This window comes from Hylobates moloch, unplaced genomic scaffold, assembly GCF_009828535.3.
Source record: "Hylobates moloch isolate HMO894 unplaced genomic scaffold, HMol_V3 SCAFFOLD_1758, whole genome shotgun sequence".
NCBI lineage: Eukaryota > Metazoa > Chordata > Mammalia > Primates > Hylobatidae > Hylobates > Hylobates moloch.
The window spans coordinates 1-10,061 of NW_026654033.1; the positions used below are offsets into that span (position 1 = coordinate 1).

At 35.2% G+C, this 10,061-nt stretch overlaps 1 long non-coding RNA gene across 2 annotated transcripts; it reads right to left on the reverse strand.

Moving 5' to 3' along the window:
• Window positions 1–47: 47 nt before the first annotated feature.
• LOC116464794 (uncharacterized) lies at window positions 48–10,005 on the reverse strand. Of its 2 annotated transcripts, XR_004247010.2 has the most exons (4): window positions 8,817–9,879; window positions 6,804–6,902; window positions 5,626–5,727; window positions 48–5,005 (listed from the first exon to the last, which is right to left on the reverse strand). It is a non-coding gene; the product is annotated as an uncharacterized LOC116464794 (long non-coding RNA). The 2 variants fall into 2 exon arrangements; XR_009212299.1 differs by having other exon boundaries at window positions 5,626–6,902; window positions 8,817–10,005.
• Between the last annotated feature and the right edge of the window lie 56 nt (window positions 10,006–10,061).

The window sequence follows — 10,061 nt, forward strand, 5'->3', positions numbered from 1 at the left end:
TAAAATATACCATAGTGACAAAGAAGACAAAATGATAAAAGGCTTATTCAGGGAGGTCAGCAGGATACTCAGGGAAGACTATATCTGCCAGTGTTCTGGTCTTTGGGTATTTTTAAATCCTCAACTAGAACTTTTTAAAGTTCTAATTGAGACATAGCCATGAATTAAGGGGAGTTGAGTTTTACGCTGAACAACCCTAAATTTTGCCCCACTTCTGCTTATTCTATTGATGGTACCCTATAATTATGATGCTCATTCTGCCTGTGTCTTTGATACCTTCAATTTTGATTCTACGTTATCTGTTTTTTTTTTCATCTTGCTAATAAATATCATGAGAAGGGGACTATTTGTGGCCAGCTTGGTGGCTGGCTACTGCAAACATCAATGACTGTTACATTTTCCAAGACACAGTAGTTATTCATGTAACCAGTATTGTTCTTATTCCATTCTTGGCCAATTTTCAGCTGTGTCTTTGAGCTTTTTCACTTACCTAAAATGTCATCCTTTCTCTTCTGACCCTACCCAAAGCCTACTTAGCATTCAAGGACTAACAGTCAGTATACACACATTGATTAATACTCTTTTCTCCCATACTTATGTGCCTTGTATAATTTTGTAGTATTTTACGCTTTCTCATCCTATAAACTGTTTTCCCTCCAACTACATAATACGTTTCTCATAATCAGAGATCATTTCTTATTTTTCACTTCCTATTCAACACATGCTAGTTAGTCAAATGATTTATTGATTCTTTTACCCAATATTTATTGAGCACTGACTGTGTTCATTAAAGGGCAAATATATTTGCATAATGAATACAATCCTTTACAACTCAGTCCTCAGTCTTTTTTTCAGCTCTCCTGATCTTCAACTTTTTATCTACCTTTAGGCTCTAGCCTTGATAAATTTCTCACCCAGTTTCTGACCTATCACAGGTTGTTATTTCCACACTTTTCCATTTGCTGTTCCCTGTTCCCATGCCACCTCCCCCCACATATTTATTAGGCCAGCATCAGTACCCCCTTAGTGCTTTGCTTATGCCTCTTACAGCAGATAGGCCAGATGCTCTTGCATTTCACTAGACTTGCATTTCTGAAGGTCCCAGAAACCTGTCTTATTTATACTTGCATACTCAGCACAGCAACCAGAGAGTGCAAGGAAGGTGTTGTATCAATTCAGGAGTTATTACCAAAATAGAGGCGGAATTGAGGAGAAGAATCCTGTATTTTGAAATCTGGGGATAAAGAAACTTTCAAGAAAAATTTGTGGTGAATATGAATGAGAACTCAAAAAGTTTGAAGAAAAATGAGAATAGATGAAGACCTTTGAATTCGACAAATAAGATGCCATTAAAATACATGTGCAGTAATAAAGTATTGCTACTGAAGAACTGAATATAGCTCATTCATTTAAAATTTTGGGCAATAAAAGGAAAGAGAAATACAAGAATTAAGTAAAGATGTCAACATTAGCAAAGGGAAAAATAATCTTAAGATAAGGGTGATGAATTGTTGATTTTAACATCTTCACAAACTTTAATTAGTAGTTACTTTGCATGTATACTTTTTCCACACCTTTGAAGCAAGTAAGAAAAAATATTATTATATTAAGATAAATTACATAAGAAAAATAATACTTAAACATTGTCATTTGCTGCTATGCCACCTTTGTTTCTTAATATAACATAACACATCCTGGTCTGAGTTACTGTCATTCCACAGAGTTATGTTTATGAAGTGCTGCCTAATAAAGTATTTCTTGTTTGTTTTAATTGTTCTCATTAAATTTAGCTCATTCTTCAACACATATCTTAAATTTCACCACCTCCATGAAGTCTTCATAAATACCTCCAGTTGGAATCCTTAGGCAATCCCTCACATTACCATACTATTTATTTCCATTTCTTAGAGCATAAATAATGGAGTCACTAATCTCATTGTTTTTAAATTAATAGACCTTATTTTTAAAGCAGTTTTAGGCTTACAAAAAAATTAAACAGAAAGTACAGAGGTTCCCACACATGTCTTCCCTTCTTTACTCTCCTTTTCATCTATTATTACCATCTTGTATTGGTGTAGTACATTTATTACAATTGACAAATGAATATTAATACATTATCATTAACTAAAGTTCATAGTTCACGTTAGCATTCACTCTTTGTGTTGTACAGTTTTATAGGTGTTACCCATGCATAATGCCATGTGTACACCATTACAGTATTATACAGAATGCTTTCACTTCTCCCCCCAAACTCCCCTGTGCTCTCTCTTCACCCCTCCCTTTTTCCTAACCCCAGATCTTTTTTACTATCTGCATAGTTTTACCTTTTTCAGAATGCCATTGTCTTAGTCCAGTTTCTGCTGCTATATCAGAATATCATGGACTAGATAACTTAGAAATAAAAGAGATTTATTGGATCACAGTTCTAGAGTCTTAGGAGTTCAAGGGCATGATGCCAGCATCTGCTTGGCCATCTGCTGAGGGCCATCTTTTTGCGTCATACTATGGTGGAAAGTGAAAAGGCAAGTCAATGCACAAGACAAAGAGAAAATAGGGGCTGAACTCATCCTCTTATCAGGAGCCCCCTCCTGAGATAACCAACCCACTCTCACAATAACAGCATTAATCCATTTATAAGAACAGAGTCCTCATGACCTAATCAGCCCTTAAAAGTCCTACCTCTCAACATTGTTACAACGGGGATTAAGTTTCCAACACATAAACTTTGGGAGGTACATTGAAACCATAGCAGTCATATGGTTGGAATCACACAGTGTGTAGCCTTTTCAGTCAGGCTGCTTTTACTAAGAAATGTGAATATAAGTTTTCTCCATGTCTTTTTGTGACTAGGTAGCTCATTTCTTTTCATCACTGAATAATATTACCTTGTGTGGATGTATTACAATTTGTTTATCCATTCACCTATTGAAAGACATCTTGGTTGCTTTCAAGTTTTAGCAATTATGAATAAAACTGGTATAAAGGGCCGGGCGCGGTGGCTCATGTCTGTAATCTCAGCACTTTTGGAGGCTGAGGCGGACAGATCACGAGGTCAAGAGATCAAGACCACCCTGGCCAACATGGTGAAAACCCGTCTCCACTAAAAATAAAAAATTATCCGGGCGCGGTGGCAGGCGCCTGTAGTCCCAGCTACTCGGGAGGCTGAGGCAGGGGAATCACTTGAACCCAGGAGGTGGAGGTTGCAGTGAGCCGAGATCAACCACTGCACTCCAGCCTGAGCAACAGAGCCAGACTCCGTCTCAATCAATCAATCAATCAATGCTATAAATATCTGTGTGCAGGTTTTTGTTTGGATACAAGTTTTCAACTCATTTGGCTAAATACTTAGGAGTGTGATTGCTGGATCCTAGGGTAAGACTATGTTTAGTTTCAGAAGAAAGTGCCAAAGCCTCTTTCGAAGTGGCTGTACCATTTTCCATTCTCATCAGCAATGAATGAATGGTCCTGTTCCTCAAAGTCCTCACTAGTGTTTAGTGCTATCAATATTCTCCATCTTAGCCATTCTAATAAATGTATAATGGTTTTCCATTGTTTTAATTTATAATTCTCTAATGACATGATATTGAGCATATTTTCATATACTTATTTGCCATCAAGTATACTTCTTTGGTAAGATAATTGTTCAGATCTTTTTCCCACTTTTTAATTGGGTGGTTTTTTTTTATCGTTAAGTTTAAAGGGATTTTTATATATGAATATAAGAACTTTAACAAATATGTGTTTTACAAATATTTTCTCCCATATGTGGCTTATCTTTTTATTCTCTTAAACATATCATATTTAATTATTATAATTGAGCATAAGGTCCTGTAGGGTGGGATTTTGTCTTAGAAATGTTTTTGGTTAAATTTAATTAACTTGGCAAGTTGAAGTCACATCAGACTTCAACTTCTGCTGCTGTCACAATTTCATCAGCAAAGTGTAGAACAGTTAAGTGCCCAGTTTTCAATGTTTGCCAACGGCTCAGCTATTCAAGAGTATATTTTAATATATAAAAAGATTATTTTTCCAAGTGTGTGTAAGTAAATAAAGGTGAATCATTTTAAGTTTGTAAATGACCAATATTTAATCTGCATGTAAAACTTCCTCATTATATAGTATACAAGATTAATATAATTCCTTCAGAAAAACCAAAAGAATTCTTAACTTTTAGCTTATCTTTTTTGTGGTTTTGATGGCTTCCAACAAAATTAGTGAAAATATCTTAACATTAATGTGACCTTTTCCAACAACCAAACTACTGAGTAAGTTTTTGTGGTACACAGGAAGTTATAGTTCTTGGGGTAAAATTCCAGAAAGTAAATGTGAAGAAAAACATGATAAAGTCCCAACAGAAAAGACTGAAAAACGTTTCCCAAAATGTCAGTCTTCTGGGATTTACTAACCAAATGAGAGTCCATCCAGTCTAGAAACTTGAAGTCACCTTTCTGAACAACTTGGATTAACCTTATCTTAAAAGTTATAAATTTAGTTATTAGTTTATTAATCTCCTTTCCATTAACAAAATTAGTTTGTTAATTTCCTTTCCTCATGGTGTAGCGTGAGCCAACTGGCAAATTATGTTTTTCACTACCTTGAAAATGTACAAAAATAATTTGTATTGTATACTAGACTATACATTTTCTGTTTTACTTTTAAAACATTTTCATTTTTTCCACAACCACTGGTGGAATAGATAAGGCAGTCATTATTTCTCGTCACTTATCTCACCTATTAGATATCTCTGCCAGAAGGGTCCATGAATCTCAGATTCAACATGATCATTTTTCCCGTCCCCAGAATCTGTTATATTTTTATATTCCCTTAATTAATGACATTAATATATATCCTGTTTTCTATGCTAGAATCTTCAAAGTTTTACTCACCTTCAAACCATCTTCTGATCTCTCTTTTCGTATCTCCAAGGCCATTCTCTATATTGCCTTCTAGTGTATAAATCTGATACCAATCTTTAGCCTCAAACTTTTGGCTATTGCCCAATTACCTATGTGAAGAAACGTAAACTCTTTTTAATGAAACATAAAGCCTTTCTTAAGCAGTCTTTGACAAATCTTTTCAACGTCTTCTTCTCCTCTAAACCAAAGTACAGTCTACATTCACTACATTAAACTCTCGCAATTCCCAAATACGAATTGTTTCTTTGATTAATATCTGCTATTTTTCTGTCTTTTTCTTTCCACCTCAAATGTTTCCTTTTCTGCAAAAGTTTTAAAGAATTTCTATGACATAATTTATATTTTCCTCTGTGTTCCCACATCATCTTATTCCATTGTATTGTAATTACATTTGTTGTTTTCCACCTACACTTTCAGTTCCTTGAGAATGAGAACCAAGCCATTGAATTTTGTGTTTCCATCAACTTTGCACAGTATCTAGCACAGGGTTTGCAGTGAACAAAGGCTGAACAAATGAAAGACTGAACAAACTAATGAATGATTTGCCAACACTTTGTTTACAACATAAAAAAATATTCTGCCTAAATAGCGAGGCTCTAGGATGAGATATTTCTTATGAATACTCTATATTTATTAATGTATTTACAAAATGCATATTATTAAGTACAAAGTTCTTTGTTTTTTTAAAAGTAGCAAAGATGTATAATACCTAAACCCCATCTTCAGTGAGGAATATGGACTTTGGTAGGCAGATCCAGAAATAACAAACTCAAGTCGAAAGTAGTGGGTTCTGTGGCAGGGGTTTGCAATTCTGGGAGTTGAAAGGAGGACAAAATTACTTTCAGCTTCATAAGAAAACATGCCATTTGCTTTACTTATTACACTATCAGTACAATTTAGACAATAGAGAGGGTAAGAAAACACATTTTGTAAAGCACGCGGCAGAAGCAAAGGCTGGAGATAAGAATGGTTAGATGAACTGGCCATGACCAGATTGTGAAGGACATTAAATGTCAGGCTAAGAAGTCTGACATTTGTTCCATAAATCACAGGGAACTTTTAAGGTTTCTGGACAAAGATGTAACATGAATAAGTCTGTCCTTTAGGACAATTAATCTGGGATCAGCAGATAAGATGGACTGGAGAAGGAATAGACTAGTCATGGAGAGAACAAAATAGCAAAGTGTGAAGCACTCTTATTTGCAGCATTTTGATGTAATAGATACTTGTTGCTTTTGCCAGTAACTGCCATACTTTTTATCATCAGAACATTAGTGTTCTGTCCTCCAGAACAGAAATTCTGGAGTTTGTTTTAAGTTAGCCAGAAAGCAGACTATATTTTGATGGACTGGGTGCTGCCATGATGTGGCAGTACTCAGTTGCCAGGACCTTCCTATTGCAGCCTGAATATAGAGGCACTGTAAAGCATATGGAGCCCATAGCTAGATCTTAGTGACATTTTACAAGTCCTAAATCAAGCTCTGCTTTTATATCTTTGGAGTCATGTTGGTTGAAGTCAGTTTGGGGTAGGTTTTCTGCAATCAAAAGAATTTTTGTACACCCATTTGTGTCACTAACAATCCATATCATTGCATGAGACTAGATTTTGTGGATGAGGCATTTGAGAAGTTTCTTTTCATCCTTCAATCTTAAAGAAAGAACTTAAAATGAAAATAGTTCAAGGTTTAGCAGTAGGCAACAGTGGTATTTAATTCAGTCTATTTCATGAATAACAGTGACTAACAGATAACAAATGATTAATGAAAGTAAAGAGTTGTGTTGAGTTAAATAACATGGTATGCAAAAAACATTTGTAGGCTGTGAAACATAATACAAAAGTTAACTGTTAATACCATTTTTGTATTGATCTAATATTTATTGCCTCACCCATTGCCCATTGGAATTTGAAAAGTCTTTCTGTACACTTCCTGTACACATTCGGTTTCTTCATTGTCATTACACTGACTTGCCTTGTTTGTCCTTCTACTGCTTAAAGTAAAAAAAGAATCAGGTAAAACCCATTTTTTTTTCTTTAGAGAATAAAAATGAATTCATCTTTTCTTAAAGCCCTTAAGAAAACATCAACCTAACAATGGACGCCTTTATTGCTGGGTGTTTTTACTCATGATTTATCCTCTTCAAACCTTGGTTTTCTATTTGATTGGCAGTTTTAAAGCATTCTCCACCTTTATCTAACATTGCCCTATATTTTAAAAGTGATTTCAGCCGGGCGTGGTGGCTCACGCCTGTAATCCCAGCACTTTGGGAGGCCGAGGCAGGCGGATCACCAGGTCAAGAGATCGAGACCATCCTAGCTAACACGGTGAAACCCCATCTCTACTAAAAATACAACAAATTAGCCGAGCATGGTGGTGGGCGCCTGTAGTCCCAGCTACTCGGGAGGCTGAGGCAGGAGAATGGCGTGAACCTGGGAGGCGGAGCTTGTAGTGAGCAGAGATTGTGCCACTGCAAGCCAGCCTGGGGGACAGAGCAAGACTCCATCTCAAAAAAAAAAAAAAAGTGATTTTACTAACAAAACAACTTCTAAGCCAACTAAAAAACTTCAATTTGAATTTTAATTTATACTTCACAAAAACACAGTTTCTGAGTGATACCAACAGTGAAAGTAGAGGTATATGGCAGAAAAGAAATAGGCTCAAAACAAGGATACAGCCGTTTATAAAACCTTCTATAAATATTCCTTTTGGATTAGTCAAAGCTCAGAGCCTTCATTCTTTGAAGTTTAAAATCGGCCAGATTTTTAAAATATATTTTTCAACTTGGGAAATGTATTTTTATTACACAGTTGAAATATTTTCTTTAAGCACGACTTGTCACATGTATTATTTAAGCTTTAAAATTAGCACTTCGTTTCTCTGAAGGAATATTCCATTTCCTCATTTCTTGTCATCTCATTTATTTAAATAAATTTTTTTTTTGTCTGAGTCCCCTGAAACCTTTTAGAATGCCTTTTTTTTTTTAACCATTTGGAATAATCTTTTATAATATTTACCTATGTCCCAGTTATATCTCCTTCACTTAATTGCCAAGGACTTTAAAAGGAACTATTAGTTTCTTCTTGTATATTACTATACACTTTATTCCCTTCACTGCTTGAAATACTTATTCTCAGTGCATGTGGAATAAAATGAAAGTGAATTGTTGATTTAGTTCATAATAGAATCCTTTAGCAGTTAGTTAGTTATTTTGTTTATAGCCTATTTTTGTCTCTCCTCGTCTCCACCAACCCCATTGAAACACAAGCTCCAGTGGCCAGGGGTGGCTCACCCCTGTAATCCCAGCACTTTGGGAGGCTGAGGTGTGTGGATCACCTGAGGTCTAGAGTTGGAGATCAGCCTGACCAATATAGTGAAACCCCCACCTCTACTAAAAATACAAAAATTAGCTGGGGGTGGTGGCGTACACCTGTAGTCCCAGCTACTCAGGAGGCTGAGACAGGAGAAATGCTTAAACCTGGGAGGCAGAGATTGCAGTGAGACAAGATCATGCCACTTCACTCCAGCCTGGGAGACAGAGTGAGACTCCATCTCCAAAACAAAAAAAAAGAAAAAAGAAAACAAGCCTCTTGAGGTCAGGGGTCTTTTTCTATCTGTTATTTGTTTTACTGGAACACAGTTCACTCAAATATTTACTGAAGAACAACACATGATTGAATGAATAAACAATAGTGAATATAAACATTTGTCATTTTAAAAGCTGAAAGTCACTATACCCTTTAATAAACAAAATCTATAGTGTAATCTATTTCTTATATTTACAACCCCAAAGCTATTATTCAGAATACAAATTCTTTAGTAAAACTTGTAAGATGACATAGCCACAGGAAAGCAAACAAAAAGCTTTATTTCTATGCAACTTTATGCATTTGAGTTTACTCACTAAATGCTTTTCTTGATATTTTCTATCTAGTATCACCTGGTCCTGTTCCCTTATTCCTTCTTTATCTTCGTCATCACATCTTTCCTCTGTGATTCTTCTTAATGCTTTTTTTTTTCAAGTCCACTAAATCACAGAGTGCAGATAGACCATCTCCTCACCAGCTTTTCTAAACTTAGAGCAGTTGCCTGAGCGAGAGGTGCTGTGAAGTGTTACAAGAGAAAGAGGGTAAAGAATAACGAAAGCCCGTGAATGGTGGAATATGAGCTGGGTTTTGTTGTGAGCTGGAAAAAAAAAATGCACAGTTGACAAAAAGAAAACTCTCTTTCATGATAGCACACCAGGGCAAGGTCTCAATAATGAGAATGAAGCTTTTCATTTATGAGGGTGCTTTCTGAACTGTGGTGTTTAATTCTAGAGTGTCTTTGCCTAAAATCAGCTGATTGGATCCCTTTTATTTGACAAAATGAAATGTGTTCCCACAACTATATTTATATGTTGAAAATTTCAGAAAGAATTAAATATGTATGGACAATCAAACTTACACTTGTCTTAGCCACTTGAACAAGGATAACAATAAGAGACGTACTCTTTGAAAATGAATTTAGGCTAAATTAATTTCCTAAGTTATGTGTTGGAAACCATTTCATTGGAGTTATTTAAACTGACGTTTCTATAACTTCTAAAATTCAACACACATAAGATTTGCTAAAGGATCATGGCTAAATGTAGATTCTAGTACAGTCGGTTTTGTTTGGGGCCTGAGATTTTGTTTCTAATAAACTCCTAATAAGCTTCCAAGTGATTCCAATGATGCTTCTGATTTGCATTTCATACTCTGAGTTACAAGGCTTTAGAAATGTTAGTTTTTTAAAACATTTTTAAAAGGTGATTTATTTTACAATCCCTAATTATTTTATTTTGGTCTATTTTTTTAAAAATAAATACTTTCAATTATTTATTATGCTGTTAACTAAAACACATGATGCATCTGATTAAATTTTCAACATTTATTCTTTTGGGATTTTTTTCTCACTAAACTAAAATAAAAAAATAGATAAATAGTATAATATTCTAGAGTTGGATGAAAAGACAAGCATGTCTTACCTTTTTGTTTTACAGCCTCTCCACATAAAGACCAGGGAGTTTACCCCAGTTAGTTACTGCCTGAGCTAAGAGTAGACTTTTTCTCTTTCTGTCCTGTCTCCTAGTTTAAGGCAATTTCAGCAAGCCACGTTGCATAAAACA